We start from the raw sequence: 21337 nt of genomic DNA on the forward strand, positions 1-21337 counted from the left end.
ACGACTACAAATCGCCGTACTTCTCCTTTCCCTTCGCCCAACCCCCTTAGCATTAACGCTCGCACGCGGAAAACAAAGACGGAAAGAGCGTGAAAAGTAAGAAAGAAAAACGGAGCTTCTGTGCGCCGCGCGCTTGTGCTTGAAAGAATGTCGTGTGAAAATGTGTCGAAGGAGCTACACGTTTGAATGTATATGAGAAACAGTGGCGTCTTGTAACTTGAACAAAGAAAAAGGTGCCCCGGGGATTCTCATCGTCCTCCTTTCGCAGACTCTAGATATTAAGAATATTTTTCACAATAAGGCGCTTTTTTCCTGCTCCGCGAAACAATGTCTATATAATGTGAGACTAAATATAATAATGAAAAATGCTAACCAAAATTAATTTTCTTTTGCGTGAAAGTTAACATAACATGAACGGCACACAACAAATGATAATACATAATCAATTCGCGTACTATCTCTCTCTCTCTCTCTCTCTCTTATAACGTTATATAATATTAATTTATTATTTTAATTAAAATACAAAATGCAGGTTATTTTCTCTTGTATGCACATGTGAAATATTATTTCTACTTTTACCAATTTGACTATTTCGCTTTAAATTATCAACATAATAGCTTTGAACCGTTCCACCAGTCCAGAGTGTAAAGCGAACATAAAACGCTGACGATGGATACGTATGCGAAGAAGAGAGAGAATCCGTCAAGAGCAAATATGTATGAATAGGCTAAAAAGAGTGAGAAAGAGAAAGACGAGAGGGACGAGACGATCGGACAATTTTCGTGCAGTCTACTGTATGGCGTTCGCAAAGGGAGTCTACTATAATCATATCGTTTTTACGGTAATTATGAGAAGGTGCTCTTTAGCCGACGCTTAGGGGCGACATTACTTTCCCATTTTGACCATTGCCAAGATTACGGGATGGCGAAAGGGAGAGGGGCTTGTACGCCAAGTGGTATAATATGTCGTATCTGCGGCCGTGAGGAAAATCGTACTCGGTTAACCCGATTATGGGACGCGCCCCGCCGCATGATTTAAATCGACCTGCGTTCGTGACCGGGGCGATGATTAATTTTGCATTTTATTTGCCCGCGGCGAAACGCTCTTTCCACGCGAACGCCTGAGGGGTGCGCACCATCGTTCTCCCTTTCTCTCTCTTTCTCTCTTTCGCGCGCGCATTTTACCGTACTAATCCCTCGGAGTGGTTAACGTTATGCGCTTTATCGGCGGACATTTGTCCCGTCTCGGCAACCATTTTCGCGATAATATTGAGAAATGGAAGAGATTTCCGCGTCATGTCCTCTTCGCCGTGTTGCGCAAAAGAGAAATCTTGATTATCCATTTAACTGCGCCCGCGAATCAACGCATTTGTCCCCCTCCCCCCCGTCGTGCGAGATATTGGGCTTCGAACCATATCGCAATAGCTATAGAATCAATATAATTTAAGTATAACGCATATATAACTCATTGTCTGTGAGTCATTGTCGAAGCAATTTGATTACCTTGTATGTTCAGGCGATTATTCGTCCGAATTTTATTGGTGATTTTATACTGTTAAATGTTACAAAATTAAGTTCAAAACAATCTCTTAATTCAAATAACATTTTGTTACTTTTTCAATTTTTAAAGTAATATTTTGTTACTTTTAATTTTCATATGTGTCGAAATTTATATTTTAACATAAAACATGTAGTTAAAAGAACAAACATCATTTAATTAATTTCTGTGTTTGAATTGCTTATAGTTTCTAAGTAAGCAGCGTCCATATTAACGTATACACTTGGTAAATAATAAACTAAGTTTCAGTCAAATTTAATATTCAATATATTATTTCTTGCATTAAATTGTTCAACTCCATCGTTTTAGTTAAATTACTGACATATTGAATAAGAATCGTAATGACTTATAGGAATAGTTAAAAATAACTCAAATTAGGTAAAATTCAGATTTTAAACTGCAGTATATTCTCATTTGTGAATTATTTTTTAAAAAACTTTTTTTCTTTTTTAAATAATGATGATTTTCTAATTTTGATCAATTTGGTACAATGTCAACGTAACTTCAATCACACAAACGATATACATAATAACCTTTGACTGGTAGAAAGAAATAAACTAATAAGTCGAACGTATCGATTGGGATATACGGTTTAGGAACGTAATAGCGTTACGCGAACCCCGTGCGACCATTGTGCGTTACATCAAATTGCTGTTACGTTTCGAAACTGCGGACGCTGTAATTCAATCCCGCGACATGCCGCGTTATAATTTCATGCTATGCAAAAGTATTAAAGCCGCGGGATGATATCGTACCCGTGGAAGTGGCAATATGAAGAGTTTTATCTTGGCTAGTCGTTTTAATATAATTGAATAATAAAGAAATTTATTTTCAGCGTCCACGTGCCGTGCTGCTCGCAAATTTCATTTAATCGCCTTATTTCTCATATAATCGTCCCTTTATAATCCGTTTTTCGTTTATATTTTATTTAAACTACCGCGAGACACGAATCCCACGTAGTATCAGTATCATAGAATTATATCGGTCTGGAGTGTCGAATGACTAGAAACACGTTCATGCGATTCATTTCTCTCTTTTGTCTTTAAATGTTTAACTTTTCTAAATTAACTGCTAATATTTTTGTGATGTTAATGACTACTTTGGGCGAAGATTCACCCACATAATTAAAAGTTTTTGAACATTTTTTTGTGAATGACAAAATATTAAAATTAATATCATTTTAATGTCTATTAAAATTTTTAATTATGTGAATCAATTTTTGCCATAAAAGTATGTTTATATGTGTTTGTGTTATTGTATGATTTATTTTACTCAAACTTATATTTTGACAGTTCTTATTTGCCTTTCAAAAATATTTTCGCAAAATACATTTGAAATTGCTAAAACAGCTTTAAAAGAGTATTTTTCTCTCTCTATATTAAATAATTCATTAGTTTAAACAAATTCAGTATCAAACAAAATATCATGTATATTGCAAAAAATATGAACAGAAGAAAATTATGTCAACACTACTCTGAGTAAATATTAATTTAGACAAGCTTGAAATCGCAAGTCATAAAGAATACAGTGCAGATCTGATTATAATTCAAATATACAAGAAAAAGAGAACAGTTAAAATCATAAACTTCTAGCGTTACTATTTAACAGATACTTGAATTAGCTGCTGGATGAAAATTCATCCTCAGTAATACTCTATAGGTAAATGTAAGCGACAATTTTTTAATAACATTAACGTTAAAAATAAAATATATATATTAGATGTTATTTAAAATGTCAGACAAATAACAAATAACGAGATGCGAGATACAAAAGAATATTATCAAGAAAGCGAATACAGAATGGCGTTGAATTCTGAGCGAATCCCTTACATCGCCCGATAATTCGATTTCTTTCGGTCAACGCGGTACAGCGAAACTTCGTCTCAGCTTAAGTTCGCGTCCGCAATAGAGATGTTCTAGTTAATTGGGGCTTATGCTACATCGTAGTCCTATCGCGTGCTAAGCAAGTGATCGGCAGCATCCTATATTAGCCAGTCCCGAGCCGAGACTGCCAATAGAGTGATGCTCTAGTCCCTAATCTGTACTTCGGTGCACATCTAACGAAACGCAGACACTCGCCACATATCACTCCATTAATTTTCAGTTAACAATAGAGTCAGCGTTATAATAAACGCGAGCGCAACGAAAATATGAATAACATGAAATTAATTCTTCAACGCAGTAAACATATTTACGACATTATTATGCATCACGGGTTTTTATTACATTGTTAAGCGTCACGCGGATTCGCAATAGTAACCTGCTTTTTTGTCACATGTAAATATCCTGTATTAATGCACTCCGCACTCGGTGGTTCCACGCGACAACGAAAAATAATGTACGCGGGAAGAAGGCTGGGGCGAGTGAGCCATTACTGCTGCATGTAAATATGGACCGGCATATGTGCGGTAACATTCATTAGCACGTGAGTTATAGCGTGCGCAAGAGAGGAAAAGAGCGAAGGTCCTCTTTAAATTGCTATTTTTTATCCAGCAAAAGGAAGAAAATCAAGAACGTTAAATGCAATCCATGGAATACTGTGCTTTGCGTGCATTTAGGAAATAAAATAAGTTTTCGATAAAAGTTTACATCTAATTCAAGGTAAATATTTTAAGAAATGTCAGGTCACAGTTATAATCCGTATATCCATAAGTACCATAAATCTTTTGATCATTTATTTAAAGGTTTCTTCATGTATTTTAAAAAGGTTAAATATTTAAAAATACATGAATATATGTACTTTTAAGTTTCCCAAAAAATATATTTTATTTAAAAAAAATAGTAGAATTTCTGTAGAAAAATTTCTATGAATAGACATTGATTGGATACTTTAAGTGTTAATTTGAAAGATATTCAAATACATTTGATGTATATGTAATGCTCCTTCAACACTTTCATTCCTAAGCTGTATTCGACATTAAATTCTAAAAAGACTAAAATTGAAAATAGCGAGAATAGCTGTTTATAAAATATACAGAGTATATTGCAAAATAAATTATATTTAAAAACATAAATAAATAAAAGAACAGTAAATAAATGAATAAAAGATACATTATTTATTATTATCCGTCTGTTTATCGCGAAGTCATCCCTTTTGAAATCGCGAAAAGAAGAAAAATACGAAAAGAGAAAGATATATCAAAAGAGGAAAGGCCCTTTTACCGCCACGGGAAATGCACTTTCGGCGCAGAGACAAGCGATGAGCGACATTTATGCACGCGCCACAACCGTCCCGCGGTGAATGCGAGGTTGTTGAAGAAAGAGACGGCTGGAGAAGAAGGGTGGCAAAATGAGTGGCTCAGCTGAGTGGGAGAGAGAGGGAAAGATGGTATTTCACTAGAGCGCGCGGGGGTAACGCAGGAGTAACGGAAGAGAGACTTAATTAGGTTACTCGACTCGTCTCTTCAACTCGATTAAAGCATCCTCTCGCGGCGTAAACATCTTTTGAGGGGAAGCTTGCGTGTCAGAGACCGAAGAGCACTCAGAGTCGGGTAATTAGCGCTGTTCCAGTCATTTTCCGGGTTTTCCGAGTAAGCGGCGATAATCTCTTTCACCTCTGCCCCCTGGCACGCTCGACGCCATCGGGTTTCCGCGATGTTATCGCATCCGTGAAAGTGAATTCAAACTCGATGCATCCTCGCGGATCAGGAATCTGTCGTGCTATGAAAGAGAAATCCAAACAATCAAAGAGAAAGACAGAGAGCCTGAAATCACCAGAGAGATCGATTGGATTCTGAGTGAATTTTAATGAAGCGATCCCTCTTTCGATCGTCACGAACAATCGCAACGACAATGACACGTCATCCAATCCTCGACTCGTCATCGTCGACTTCAAAGACATTAGAAACTGCGGGAGAGAGCAGCCGAGCGAGCGTCATGCGCGTTCGCCATGCATACGAAATTCATCTAACGGAAATGAATGCACCGACAGCGGTGAGTGTGTTAGAAGACTGCTAAAGGACTCCGCGATGGCTCCTGCTCGCGCGAGCCGGATGGTCGTAACGATTGAGAGAGAGAGAGAGAGAGAGAGAGAGAGAGAGAGAGAGAGAGAGGGGGGGGAAGGAAGTCAGTATGTGTGCGAGTGGTGAAGAGCCTGGTTTGAACCACCGCAGGCGGCCCGTGCCATGGTAATTAGTTGGCTGGCGCCACGGTTTTGCCGGGACAGGTTTCAGCAACTCTCTCTCTTTCCAACTGCCGTAACGTCGTCGCCGTCCCCGGGAGCCGTTCTCTCGTCCAGCTAATCCACGATCACTTAGAGCGCGGAGCGCCGCACTGTGGCCACCGTTAAACCTCCCCTAATTTCCCTCGCCGTCCGACGACGAGGTGCGCGCACGACGGACGAGGTCATCCTGTTGACCGACGAACGAACGCCCGGCCGGTGAACGTGAAACTACCACCTGCTCTACTCGCGCGCGACCAGGCGCGAAAATCGCCCCAACTACCGCGCTACGAGGTGGTTGCGTTGATCCCGCAAGGGATGTACCAACTTGCAGCTTAATTAATATTAATTAGCTTAACGTCAAGTTTACATCAAGAAGTATTAAAGAAAAAATTTTTAATAACTCGTCAACAATGCCTGCTAACCTTCGTATTAGGAATCAAATTGATTGAACGTTAATATTAGGCGAGTTAAAACGAACCAACGGCAACGTAACGCTCTATAAAGTGTCACTCTGACGACGCACGTGCAATCATTGGGAAAAAAGTACAGCGAATATAAAAAGGCTGATACTGGATTTTTGATATCACACCGTCATTCGTGTTCGATAATAGGCGAGGGGTTTCAGGCTTTTGCGAAAAACGCGTATATTTATTTTGAGCTTTCACCGAGGCTACAGTTGAATAGTGACCGATGCGGATTATCGAATCCGCCATCTCGGAACGCGACGCAGTCATTGCTACCGTTTTCCATACGCCAATGGAGGATTCAGAGCGATGGTAGTCTATTTACCTTTCGTTCCCTTGTCTCCTACGAATCTGACAGCGATTTCAGGTGAATTAAACGCAATATTTCTTGTCAATCAGTTATCACGGTGTGTTATCACACGTCTGTTAGTATCAGACATTTTTCTGTCCAAATTCTTAAGTAAACTGACAAATTACAGTAGAACATGCGTAAATTACTGTCGACATTTGGTGGAAAGTACATTTGAATTTATGGTACCTTTTTTTAAGTATAAACATTAAGTTTCATTGACATATGTGAAAAAAGAAATTAGGTATTAAGTCATTTAAATCAAATTATGTATTAATAAAATTTAATATAATTTTATTCAACAAATGATTCATTGTCTAATATACATAATTTACGAAATCTTAGAATTATTTAATGAATTTATTATAATTATCACTCACAAGCTTAAACGAGGTCAAAAATCTTTTATTGAGTGAAAGAATCATTCAATATTTTAGATCTTTCATAACATTCTACTTTTTGTGGAAATATTTCTGATCGCGTGATTCTCGTGTAACATGAAATAGTAAGATAATTTAAATTTATACAAAGATATTTCGAAAGTATATTATCCAAAATATCACATCTTATCGTCTAGCTTGTATCGTTTATTTTTAAAAGACTCGGAATAATGTAATAATTATCCGTCGACACGATAGAGGAATGACGTGAAAGAGAGAGCTCAGACGATCTTCCTCCAAGATTTTTGCGTGACAAAGGAGAAAAACCCGAGCAACCGAGCGTTAGCATCTTGATATAAAAATATGAAATAAAAATTGTGAGCTATCCGAGGAAAGCAGAATTAAAAGTTTCCGTGAAAAAGTTAAGAGAATCCAATATAATGTCTTATTTTAAGACACGTCTCCGGTATTAAGTACTAATTAATCGGCAAATTATTCTGAAATTGTTCTCTTTAGCGATACATCCAGCGAGTCTTCATTTCATTAGCCTCTTATCGTTTCCTAGCACGGCATCGCGCGCTACTGCAGCATTATTAATGTTACTGTTGCGCTTATACGTTTGACTGCTATTTCCATTCCCTCTTCCCACCACACCGCCGTAAATTGCGCGCTTAATAGTAATTACTTGTGGTAATGGTATAATTATTCGGTGTTTTCGAGTGCGCGGTGAAAGAGCGGCGCTGGAGAGACTTGAATGCCGAAGGCTCTTTTCAATCATTGCTCGTGACGTGCGAGAAAAAGACAAGACAAGAAGGATTTGTAACTGTACGGGAGTAACCGGAGCGAGGCAGAGAAAAGCTGAAGCGAAAGTAAGATATTAAGTGTGCAAGGACGAGCGGAGTGTCTGAAAAAATGCGTAATTAACGATAGTTGAAAAAAGTATGCATTTTGCGAGTGAAAAAATTTGAAAAATTTGTTTATAACTGTATCTCTTTTTAACATTATATAATATTATATAATGTCGTAACAACTTAACTGAATAACTTAATTTTTGAAGGGATGACATGCCTGATAAAAAATACAGAGACCCTTGCAGTTTTTTAATAAAATCAATTCGGTATAATTAATCAATACGTTAATTAAATTAAATGAGATTGAAAATGTGATATGGAAGTACAGATCTGATACTTGCACACTTCTAAAACCGTTTTTAATTTATCGTACTTTAAAGTGGTAGCACACAGACGGAAAACGGTACACGGAAGGGAGAGTACAGGCTCGGGCACTCGTGGTCAGGAAAAAAAAAAAACTCTTTCCCATCCTTTCCCATCAACCGCTTTTCTGTGGAGGAAAAACAACTTAACGAGACGTGTACGAAGCACGACGTCGCCAGACGACGGGAATAAAGAAGCGCGGCCTATTATTAGATTTAAACTGTTTGCCCTCTCAAGTGGCGCGGCTAATTGTTCGGGGATTCAGCCGGAGCCGGATATTATTATTTGCCCGTTTCCCTTCCCACTCGGGCTCTCTAGTTTTCTCTCTCCCTCTCTTTTTCTTTCTCCTTTCTTCCTTTTCCCTATTTTTTCCTTCCCTGCGGCGACCTGCCGCCTGCCGCCTGCGTTTTCACAAGCCTTGTTTAGGTACGCGAGTCGCGGTCGCGCACGTTTCGCTCCCGCAATAATTCCGCGCGGTACCCAAGTTTTCTCTGACCCCTTCCGCCCGTCCCCAACCATCGGTACCTGTGTGGTGCGCTCGTAATTATGCGCGGCGAACCGTGCATTTCGCATCGTCGCATTATTCGCGACTGTTTCCCGCGGAATCCACTTCCCCCTACATCTCCTACCGAGTTCCTTCTTATTTTTGCCTTTTTTTCGCCCCGTGGCTTCGCGCTTCTTTTTCACTTCTTCTCTCGCTTTTGTTATTTCCTATTTCACCCGACCGCACATATATACGAATATATTTTCAGTGTAATAATTAATTCGCGTATTTTTACGCAGTGACTAACGCTGCAGCGCAACGCGACGCAAAGCAAGGCAACGCCAACTGCATTAACGCGGGTCGAATTCTCGCGCCCTTCTCCCGTATTCTGCGCGCCCTTAGCGGCCCTCCGGCCCGCGATCGATAGAGGGCTTCTTTCCCTTTCTCGTTCGCGCGCTGCCTCGTTCGCTCGATTAATTTTGCGTTCCCGGGGGTGAAACTTCCGCTCGGCGGTGGCAGCCGGCGCGAATTCTCACGGGAGAAGCGCGATCGCGAAACACTCTCGCGAATCCGCTTTTGTCGACAGGCTGCAAGAGAGCACTCGTACCCTCCCTGCCTGTCCCTCCTCCGTTTCCTCCCGTGCGGACTGACACCGCACGTTTCCGTTGCAGCTGCAACAAGACGTTTACGGCCGGTCTCGTTGAGCTATAACAACGCCTGATTCAGCTGTCCGTCCATGATGCCCGGCAGCCTGCTCCAGCGCGCGAATAAAACGGCCGGGTAACGGGCCAGAGGAAGAGGAACAGAGACAAAAAGGGGGGGGCAGAAAGAGAGAGAGAGAGAATGATGAGAATTCATTCGGGGTGGGTTTACGTTTGGGCGCTGACGAGCGAGGTCGGACGAGCGAGAAGAGGGACCGGTGGTTGCTCGAGACGGCAAGAGCGCGAAAAGGTGGTGCAAAGATACTCGGGGGCTTGCATCAGCGCTCGCAACGTGGAATATAAAGCAGAGGTCACTCTCGGTTCCGATTTCGATTCGCCGCGATTTTCCACCGGAGCAATTGCGCTTTCGCCAGGCGCTTTTCCCTGTTTTACGCGTCATGTGGGAATTTTTACGTCGACCACCGCCGCCGCCGTCTCCTCCTGCTAACTCGGACGTGCGCGCCGTCACCAGCATCTATGATAGGCCTCCGCATGAATTCGTAGCATAGTAGAGAGCCGGGAATTTCTATTTTTTTTTTCCTCTGGCGCAGAAATAATTTTAAAATTATTATTCTCTTAAATTATTTCCCTTAAATTATTTCCACAAAATTTTTATCCGCAAAATTACCAAAAGTGTATAACGAAACGATAATAAAGCACTATTTGTAGTAATGCGTTATATATGGAAGAACGAATTCACGTATCGCAGGGAAACGAGTTGCAAATTACGTAGCTTACAACGTCCACAGATTAACATAATAATTTTTTAATTGGAGACTTTTATTCACGATTATATAATTTATATATACGATTTTAATATTTTCAACGCGCGTACGAATTCAGTTGGGTTTTACGACGTAGCGGTATTCAATAATTTTTCCTTTCCACCGAGAGAAAGAGATTTCTATTAATAATTTATATCGAGCGAGAGTGTATTAGGAACAAAAACGTGACTGACATCACATCGCGCTCTCGGCGACCTACATTTCCCGATCGAAGATTTTAAGAATGAAACACATCGCGAGAGATGTCATTTCACCATGTTAAAATTTATTGTCAATTCCTATAGGAATTAAAAATGACAATTACCAATTATCGACTCAGTCGTTAGTAATCAGACTACTTGTCGATATTTTAACTTCTTCGGAAAAATCATCTTATCGGTTTACTTAAAAAAAAAATTACTGAAAAATGTTTTGCAAATTATCGTAGAATATTGACAGGAATCTCACAATAGAATGTGTACCCTAATAAATCGCGGTTTACGCTTTAAGTTGACGTGATCGCGCAGAAAAACGCCGATCGCCAACTTTTTTTCAGATTCTTTTCTTCTTCTATCTCCTTGAATTCCACTCAACCGAAATACGTTGTAATGCGGTGCACCGCGCTTGATACAACCCGTTTCGTTACGGACGAAATTCCGCTGGCATTTTTCAGCAGCAGATTTCCATGAAGCCGTGAAACCGGTATAACACGCAAATTGTATCGCCTCCAAGCCCACCGGCGTGTAAACGGCGCCGCCGTTTCTCGAAGAAACATTTCGGAAATATAAAGCTTCATTACACTAGCAGCATTACTGTAATGCACACCACCCGTCCGCCGGATTAAATTACTTCCGTATGTCGTAATAGATTCCCCGGAGTAAACTAAGATTTTCGCAATGTGTTATTTTCGTTATTACGTTAATTATAAGGCAATTTAATATCGCACGGGTAACGAGCCATATATCTTATGATTATTTTTAACAAGATAGAATAATAGATAAATCCTCGATCGATATAATAACTTATTTAATTTGAATTCGTATTGATTTCAAATAGAATAATTTCCCAATTACTGTTTTAGTTCTACACAATGGCAGTTGATTGACTTATTTTGGAGTTTTTTTAAATATTAACAAACATTTCTTTTCATCAGAGTTCAAACAAAAACTTTAATATACACAAAATACAAACAAGCTCGAAAACTGATATTTAAATATAATGAAAAAAATGATAAAAATATAAGATATGAACCTGTTACTACCAGTACTGTCAATTTTGTGAATATTGCCTCTCTGCCGCTAATTACTACCACATGTATTTAATATTGTCTCCCTATTTAATCTTCCAATCATTTGCTTATGTTTATACGATAGTTTTAAAATACTTTTCATGCATAATTCTCCTATACTTTTTATTCAAAAACTATAATCGATAAAAGCAGCAAAAAAGCAGTTGTTATTAATTCCATTCGTAGTCTTTCTATCACTATATATCCGAACTTTCGGCAGTTTGCTTTAACGGTTGGTTTTCGCTGTCGAAAATCTACTCCGTTGTTTGCCGTGATCGTTAGATAAGTTTCGCGACGCGTGCACTTGAACATGCCGAGCGAAAAAGTCCTGGGCGATAACACGATTCTCCTGAGAAACTCTTCTCCGTCATGACCCGGCGCGCAAAGGAAGTCGCTACGAGTCGTGCAACGACTCGGGGTCGAGAGTCCTATGCGCGCGAAGTGGCTCGTCGAAGTAGCCTCCCACGGTTACGTCGTCTATTCGTTCGCCCGGCTTCACCCGGCGCAGCGCCAAGATACCCTCCCCTTCCTCTATCCGATCCTCTTCCGTCTTCTTGTCGGCGAGCAAGAGGCGCTGTCCAACATCGTGTAGCTTCCACGGCACACTCCATTCACGCCCCACCAGACAGGTTAACCGCTGCCACTGCAACACCTGTACACGCGCGCACACCCTGATAACCTACGTCCTACACACACGTAGGGGTTTGTAACGTAGATACGAGACACACGCGCGCGCACGTCTCTGCGATTCCTAGTTATAACGCGACTTTGATGCCACATTTGGTCCCCTGAGATGTACGACGAGGAAATTTCAACTTCCTTACTCACGCATTCTCTCTCTCTCTTTCTCTCTCTCTCTCTCTCTCTCTCTCTCTCTCTCTCTCTCTCTCTCTCTCTCTCTCTCTCTCTCTCTCTCTCTCTCTCTCGCTCGCTCGCTCGCTCGCTCGCTCGCTCGCTCGCTCGCTCCTTTTCTCCTCTCCTTTCGTACACATGTCTGTGTACACAAAGAAATAAATGTGCAAGGGCTTTTGCGTGAGAATACACGACCGCATATACAGACGACATTCAAAACGGCAGGCTGAATCGAGCAGGCGAATATAATGCTGCAGGCCTGCAGCAAAACAAACTCTTAAGATGGCATATACAGGCTATAAGATACACACTTTGGGGAAACAGAGAAAATGCCCTGTTGCCAATTCTCCACTCCTATTCCTAGCCACTGCGTATGCCTTAGTGTCTAATATCATCCCGACTAAACAATTCAGTATCCTGGCTCGCGCCGAATTGTTGTACTGTTGGCTCGGGCAAAGTTGGCGCGGCCTACCTTCCGGAAAATTATGAGTTTACCGGCTTTATCCCTTGGCGAGCTTTAGGAAAATCAAACAGACTTTGCGACTTTAAAAGCATTTTATCGAGCGAGCGAGCAAACGAGAGAGAGAGAGAGAGAGAGAGGAACGCCGATGAGCCATCCATTAATTACTTCCATCTCGTCGATATTACGTAACAAAGTTATGGGGAATCGACGAGATAACAATGCGAGCTTTGAATCTTTACGATAAAATAGTGCCACGTAATTATTTTCCAACGATAGAATCAAGAATTATAATTCTTTAATGATATTCCGATCGGTAGAAATATGAGATAAATACTCATGTGATAATTTAATGATTTCACTGCAGACAACTATCAGTTTTATTAATGGAAAATTATTATGTTGTTTCATTAGTCTGCTAAATTAATTATGACAGTAATTATTACGCCATTCGGCGTTGCAGAATATATGAGTGCACGATATGGGAAATACAAGCTCTTGGCGCAACGTGTCTGACCATACTACATACGTAACTACTTATAACTGCCCTATCAGCAGCATGTAAATTTGAATATCCTTCACGATAACCGTTTCAGAAGCGCATACATCCTTCGTAATAGATTTGAGAGGACGTAAAATCCGAACGGAGACGAAGTGGAATCGTAAAGTACATCGTCCTATATCTACGGGGCGCCGGTGCTGCGAGTTCATTCGGAGGTCGCGTTTGAAAAACGTCGGGTCAAGATTTACTGTCGGTCGATACCTTACGCAAAGGCCTTCGAATCTGCGAACGGCGTCGCGCGCCCGACACTGTAACCAGCCACCGTAGGACGTACGAGAGAAGAGGGACAGACGGACAGCGAGAGGAACGAAGAACCTAAATAAGCTCGAGAGCTCGAGGGCTCGAGGTCTCTCGGGCGCGATCTCTTTTCCTACCGAAGGATAGCGCCGTGCAAACCCACTCTTTACGTCTCTTCTTCGGCTTGCTCAACCTTGCCCACCCTTCTTCATCTTTCTCTTCTCTCAGGTAAAAGTTAAATGGGTTAGCAGATATCCGAAAGAATAAAGAGCGCGCCGACACTCGAGAGGGAAAGCCGAAACGGCTCATCACGACCCGCGCGGGGTCACTCTTTCGCGGTAATCCCCGTAGCGCGAAATTATATCAATTTCATCGCGTAAACGCAACTTGCGCAATTACAACTGATTTTTCGAAAATACGCGATACAGAATTAGCTGCCGGGGGAAGTAATTAAATATTGTATTTAATAGAATTTGATTCCATCATTATACACAGATAGGCTCTTTGTACTCGTATATTCTGGTACATCAAAATTGCATTATTCTATTTATGAAAGAAGATACGAGAAAAATATAATACGATAATTGAATAATGCACATTGTAATAAATACAATAATCGCCTGTTAGGTACTGCCTATAGTTTCGTGGCAAATTATGTCATTCATCGCTTGGGATTTATAATATGTTCTATTAATATGCGATAATCTATTTACAAAAATCGCCGATTCAGCAATTGGGAAAAATTCCTCGGGGAAACGTAACGCGCGAGCGGATGCGAAGCCGATCTATTGAGCGCTGTTAAAGGGAAAGGGGAAGAGAGAGAGAGGAAGAGAAAAGGGCGTATTAATTTCATTAAAAAAAAAATGGTTACGTTTGCAAACGAATTTGCGACAATTTTATCGACAATCGGGTTAACATCTGCGCTTTTAGCGTAGGACACAGAGGCTGCAGATCGGGCGACGTTTATCGAGATCGGTATTGACGTAGTGGTTGCTGTTATCGAATTTGCGGCCGCGAAAGTGGAACGACTGAATTTTATATGGACTGTCAGTGTGTCAAAGCAACGACGAAGAAGAAACGGCGTAGATGGCGGCGATTGAGTTACCACCCGTGAACGTTAATTTCATATGTATCTCCGTTTGTGCGACTGTACTCAAATAGCCCCGCGATTCTGCACGTCGCGTCTCTTTTATTTCTCTCCCTGCGTCCGATAATCCTCGCGGGGAAAACTGAAACGTTTAACTGGATAGTTGATATCGCCTGTTCGCAAAACACGATACTTTGTCTGCGCCCGTAACAACCGAAGACACGATATATATCGAAATGCCATTTGATAATTCAATAATGATTAAAATACACCCCTCGCGTCTCACAGTCACGTGGGACTCTACGTACGCGCTGCTTTTATTCGCTTAATTAGTAATAAAAAAAAAAAGATCTTCGCGTTCGTCTCGCAACGTGGAAAAATCAGAATTTCCTTTTCACGAGCCCGCACCAATTTTTAAAGCACCCTTCCACGCATGGAGATATGTAACGTGTACACTATATGTCCACAACATCATTCTTCCGAATCTAAATACCTCGGCGGCGTGCTCCCATATTTCGTACTCCGCGTACCTTGAATGGAGACCCTGCCGCGGCAACGTTAACCGTCGCGCTCTTGTCCAGAAAATATATCGCCAAAGAGGATTATCTTATGCGTAAATTCTCGTCGTTAGTAGTCCTCGCGCGCGGCGCGCTCGTCCGCTCGTCCTGTTGCTGTTTCGCTGCGCCGCCGACGAGACAAAGTGTACGCCGTGGGCCGACTGGCAAAGCCTCGCGTGCCCGCCCCGGCAGTTGCAGTTTTCGTGCAATTTGCTTTACAGCTGCGAGCACCGGGTAATTCGCCACCGCACGCTTGTACGCCGCGCGCTCGCTTAATGAGGGTAAGGACGTACCCGCGCCACTAACGAATAGTTAATAAGCGCAAAGCGACGTCGAAATTCGTTGGAATTGACGGAAAACTACCGTTGCGCGGACGCACCGTCGGTCGCGTAAGAAAATTTGCGGGTATCCTTCCCCAGTCAGCGGGTGAGACATTCCGTTCTTCGGATGAAACGCAAAATACGAAATACGGAAATGCTTAAACTTGCTTTCGCACTGACAATCCTGGTTCTTTCAGAATGCAATAAGATGTGTTTATTACGTGGGGAAGCTAAAAAGATCGGATTGCCATCGGATTCACAATCCGTCACAAAAAAATGGCCAAATATTTTCAGCAATCTGATTCTTCAGTTTGAAAGATTAATGTTTAAGGACAATTAAAAAATGTAAAAATAAAACGTAGAGATTAAGTGTGTTCTCTAGAAAAATTTAAACGTTTTATTTACTGATCTTCAAAAATTGATGCAGCATTACTTTTAAATGTACTTTTAGACGCATATCGATTTGCGCTTGTGTTCGGAAAAAGTTCACGTTCCAGCTGCTCTTCTTCAACAAGAGTAATCTACTGGAAGGAAACCCGGTGCAGTTCGGGACAATGAATTATCAATGCCTCTCGTCTCGATTATACAAATTAAAATTATTCACGCTACTGCAGAGCAGATAGAATCGCAAATTTAATTAGTATACCTTCATACGTATTAACAAACGGGATGGAATTTGCATGATAAAACAGTAAGTGTTTCTATTACAGTCACTATCCACGCTAGCAGATGAATTTAACTGATAACAACTATAAGTTCCTTCTAAAGTAATTAAAACAAAAAAAAAACAGAAAGCAAACAATGCTCTATTTACCTCTGCGAGCATTATCGGTAGAATGCGTGCGAGGTCAGTTACCGCGAATAGCGGAATGAAGTGAGACGTAGAGGAAATATTACTTGCATCAACGCGCACGAATATTCGCGACAGTATCCACGCGAATATACGCGAATGTCTGTTGAACGCGTTTCCCAAAACGCGCTCGTTTGAGAAAATTACATAACGCGCGGGCGCAATTGTAGCAATCAAATCCCACGAACTTACGTATCTCTGATAATCAGCTATCAAGGCGCCGTTTCGTCTGATATGCCAAACAAACATGCGAGGGGAACAAGAGTAGCGAGTAGTACTATCCAACGACAATCAGACAAGTCTTCGTCCTCCGTAACGACAATTTACATAATTGAAATAAGCCGCCTTTCGCCGTTCCTTTCCCTCTTTCCCGATAGCTCCTTCTAATAAACTCGACTGCGAACCCCCAACGGGAAGACAAACGAGACAACTTTTTGCGCCGAGTATCGTACTTCTTATGCCCTACCGTGGCGACCGAAGAAGTTCCGTCGCCGGGGTCATTATTTCTGTCGACGTTCTCGCTCCTCGCGACCCGCCGGCGGCGACGGCGATACACAAAGCGTGTCGGATACGTTAAAAATAACGGTTCGTAACGTGGCAGGGTGCGACAATGTTTTCCCGGCGGTAGGAACAGCTCGAGGTGCGTAATTAGGTGTGATCCTGGCACGCGTGCGCCACCCTTCGCTTCCGACACGTGTAAAACCGCTTTCGCGTTTATTTGTCCGGATAGAGGTGACAATAGAAGGGAACAATGACCAACGGGGCGAAAAAAGAGCAAAAAGGGATCGGGGATGACAGCCGGGAAAGGATCGTAAGCGGCAGCTACAGAGAACGAGAGGCAAAACGAAGGTCCTGGCGGGTCAGTGACGTAAACCTGAAAGCTCTCGCGATACCGAATCGCCAGGGAAGAGACCGATATCAAAGGCCAGCCCACGGTGTAAAAGAGAAAAACAAAAAAGGGGGGAGGGGAACAAAGTATAAAAACGCGTAATACTCCCGCAAATAAATTCGTGGATTGGACCGAACGAGAGAAATGAAAGGGTTCCAGTTTTTTTTTATACGCTGGTCGTTATATGTCCCAGTGATTGCGGGACAAACGGAACGCCAGACTGGAGGGCGATGAAATCGGGGAGAGAAATAGGCGGATAAACGAGGGGACGAAAGGCAGAGCGGCTTCTCGACAACGCGCCGTGAAGAAAACGCGAGAGACGGTGGAAAGCGAAAACGACGAGGGATAATGCGCGCGCGGCGGTTTATTTTGACGTAATTAATTCTATTCACCCGCTGTTCGCACGCGCACGGCAGATATGAGACCGAGCGATTACGATTTAACGGGACGCGAAAGTGAGGCTAAGCAAGCGGGAGTTTGAGTGGCTGGCGTGACGACCCCATTGCTCGAGCGTGTTTGCCACTCGCATTCGTGCCCTCCCGATGCGTTTGCCGAGGGATACTTTTGCCGTGCAAAAACGAGCGAGAAAACGAGAAAGGGAAAGAGACAGAGAGAAGGAGATCCCTCGCCCGTTTTCCTCCTCAGCGTAAACGGAGCTTCATGGTCGCGCGTGCGACGACGACGACGACGACGACGACGACGACGACGACGATAAACTCGCGCGCGTGTAACTCGCAGGAATAAAAAAAAAAAGGGAAAGAAAAACAGGGCTCGGCCATACTTAATTCAATTGACTCGCTACGAGATAACTGCAGGTTACTCCGCGGAGAAAATGAAATTTTTTCTCCGTTGGGGAGCGCTTTTTTTCCACGTCGCGAAGATATGAAGCGACGACGCGTAGAGAGTGACGGGGCGGGGGATCGATAACAGACGCGCGAGTAAGTTAAGAGCGAAGTACAGAACGTAATTAACCTTTTTATGGTTTGAAGAACGGCCCCGATGGATAATGAGGATTAAAGTTGAAAGATTACTGCGAAATGGGAACGTCGAATTGAATCTCGACTCGAGCGCGATTTGCGATAATAATAGTCGGAAATGTGATAACCGCGCATTCCTCCGATCGATGCCCGACCTTTGACATTAGCCCCCTTACCGAGATGTGGTGTCTGCTAATTAATTTACGCAACGCGAATGGAGTCCAAAGCCATACTTATCGAAGGGGACTCAATTGATCAAAAGTCCCGCTTACAAATGCAGGCTAACTTTAAACTTGCGGCATCGCGCAGCCGCTTCTAAATAACGAATTACGCTTCTTCGTCGCGCGATCCGTAAGAAGAAGTGCAGAAATAAATAACGATGCGGTATACATATTCAAGTAGCCTGCAACATTATTCCACGCGGAATCCGCGCTTACTCTCCCGACGAGCGTATTATTCGCGGCGGGTGATTTAACGTCACCGCCGTTAAAGAGAATTATCCGTAAAACGGGCGCACGCGAGGGGAGTTTGGCGGCGCGGGGCGACGGGCGATAGTTTAAACAGAGCTCTCACCTCTCCCCCTCCCCCTCCAAAGATTATAATGCGTGTACAAGAAGAAACTGCGAAGTAGGTAAGGCAATGCCGAGGCGTAAACGTCGAGTTATCTCGCTGTAATTAATTTTTGCTGTCTACGCCGAGATAAACTTTAGCAATTACCGTAGCGCGTGCGGGGGCGGCGAGGTTGTTGCTGCTACTGCCGACCCGGCCCGGTAAGTAGTTGCAGGGCATTATTGGTACACGCCGACGATAGAAATAACGATTTATTCCGCGCGGCGAGGATAAAACACGCGCAGATGTATGTACATCTGTATGTACACCCGTAAAATGCGGGCGCGGCGGTTTACGCAACGCGCAAACAGCGTGACGAGCGGATGAGAATGAGCAGCCAAATGCCATAATTAATTTTTCTTTCGCGCTCGGTGGGCGCGCACACGCGGAGATAAAGTTGAACAATTAAACGCTAAACGCGAATATTTCGCACGCGTGCATATACGTTAGATAAAAGTAGACGGAAAAAACTTCATCGTCCCTTTTTTTCTGAATATCCCACGGATATCACTGCTGCGGCAATTCGTATATCAATAGCCGACGAGTAACCCTCGGTCTGTTCGATCGTTGAGTGGAATTAATTACTGTGCGGCGATCTCGCGCGGGAGAAAGGATTTCTTATTAGTTGCACCGCGTCATGATGTGTTTTGACGATATATTTATCAAGTCTGTCCATAAATATATAACTCCTAAAAAAGCTAAAGAGAGAATTGTACATACGATCGATTCTCGTAATTTTTTCACGAGAATCCGACCCGAATAGCAACGTTTACTCGCAATTTTTTTTAGCAGTTGTAAGCATTCAAGATGTATTACATGTCTATATTTATTTGTTGATCGTCTCGTTATCGTAAATTTTACATAAATTGATGATCGGCTATCGCATAAAATTATTGTATAAAATTATATACTAAAAAACATTTTAATTTCTCCGTATAAAGTTGATGTCACGAACAAAAGTTTATCATTTGTGATTTAATATTAATTATAATATTAATTTCATTAATTTCATTATTAATACTATTAATATTAATTAATATTTAATATTATTAATTTAAGGGGCTTTCAATTAATTGTTTTGTAAAAATGTGTTTTTATCTCTTGATGATCTACATTCTACAACACGCACACGCTGTTCAATCCAACCACAGTATGAAGCATTTCGTATAAAATAGTGTACGGTCGCCATTAATTCTTACATTTGTGTCACAGTTTTGTGCATTTGTATTGAACAAACCATGGACGTTGTAACTATCGTGGCCCATGCGGTTCGTCTGCATAATTGCGATGGGTTGCGTAAGGTTGCACGTAAGGCAGACGCGAAGGGAGTTTAAGCTGTTCCGACTTCACCGCCGACCGCGGACGAGAGTCTGGTAATTACCTTAATTACGACAAAGCTCGACTTCCCGTTTATACGAGTCGAGGCTGCGCAAAAATTCCACAGGCGTCTCTATCTCGGACGGTCAGCGAGAAATAATCTGCGCGCGGCTGTTCCGCGAAAACTCGACGATTCGCGCCGGTCACAATTTAATACAATTACATAAAATTACGAATCGAAGAACTGCATCGGGCAGGCGCGTTTGTCGTCACTCCGATGAACATTTCATTAATATAAAACTGTCGCCGTTTTGTCGCTCGCTAAGCACAGCAAACAGCAAATCTCGCGTGATAAACGTCGAAAGCTCCTGAATAATAATTAAGCTCGCGCAAATATTCCACACGTGTAACGTAACTCAATATTTCATCTTGCAATACGCGAGCACATTTTGCAGAACCGAATTTACGGCAGCCCGGTTGAAATACGGTATGGCGGAAAAATAAAATGACGACTGTCCATTTTGAAATTTCAACGTGTTTTCGCGAGTGCCGCAGTCATAAATGCGACAACGAATATCTTGAGTTTCGCCGGATGAAGAGCATTAAACCAAATGGAAGTCAAATTTCCGAAGTAGAATATTCTCGCCAATCGAACATTTGTCATCCATGTCAGTCCATTGATGTGTAAGATTAACAAAACGCTGCTTGATATGTAAAGTGGATGACGATCAACAGGAAAACTTCATAATAAATCCACTCTCACGTTCGAAATATAGTTAGCTTTATGAGCTGCTATTACCGGCGGGTTGTCACCCTCAATTTGTTTTTTTCCCCTGATGTATTTGCCACTCGTTCACATCACCTTGAAATAGCTATTAAGCTTTAAAGGAAAGCGTCAATCGTCAATATTACGAAACCGACGAGCCTGTAATTGTCGTTTGTCGCATTAAACGTCCCCGTCGATCTTAATGTCGCATTAAACTGCGATCGATAATCGGGCTGCCGATACAATCGAAAGTGTCGACGGTAAATTATCCCCTCCTCGCCGAAGTTTCGCTCGCGTTCGAAAAAGCCTCGACCAAGTATACCCGCGGGCAAGTCCGATAACGTGGCTACTGCGAGCAGCGACTCCCGGTAAAAGAAAGATTCCCGACTCTGGTAAAGAAAAGTTTCGTTCGCGCCTGAATTATTTAGTCAGAACAGAGATCCGTAAGGCTGATTCTCACCCCCGCCGGTAAACATTACCGTACAGTCTCCA

The 21337-nt window shown here is 42.3% G+C and overlaps 1 protein-coding gene and 1 long non-coding RNA gene across 4 annotated transcripts in view; one reads left to right on the forward strand and one right to left on the reverse strand.

Annotated features, from left to right (window-relative positions):
* Positions 1–21337, reverse strand: part of LOC105836314 (zeta-sarcoglycan) — a 189890-nt gene that overhangs the window by 107934 nt on the left and 60619 nt on the right. The gene's annotated exons all lie outside the window — the stretch shown is intronic.
* LOC114254239 overlaps positions 1–21337 on the forward strand; it is a 184033-nt gene that overhangs the window by 105599 nt on the left and 57097 nt on the right. The gene's annotated exons all lie outside the window — the stretch shown is intronic.

The sequence above is a fragment of the Monomorium pharaonis genome, chromosome 8 (assembly GCF_013373865.1).
Source record: "Monomorium pharaonis isolate MP-MQ-018 chromosome 8, ASM1337386v2, whole genome shotgun sequence".
Taxonomy (NCBI): Eukaryota; Metazoa; Arthropoda; class Insecta; order Hymenoptera; family Formicidae; genus Monomorium; species Monomorium pharaonis.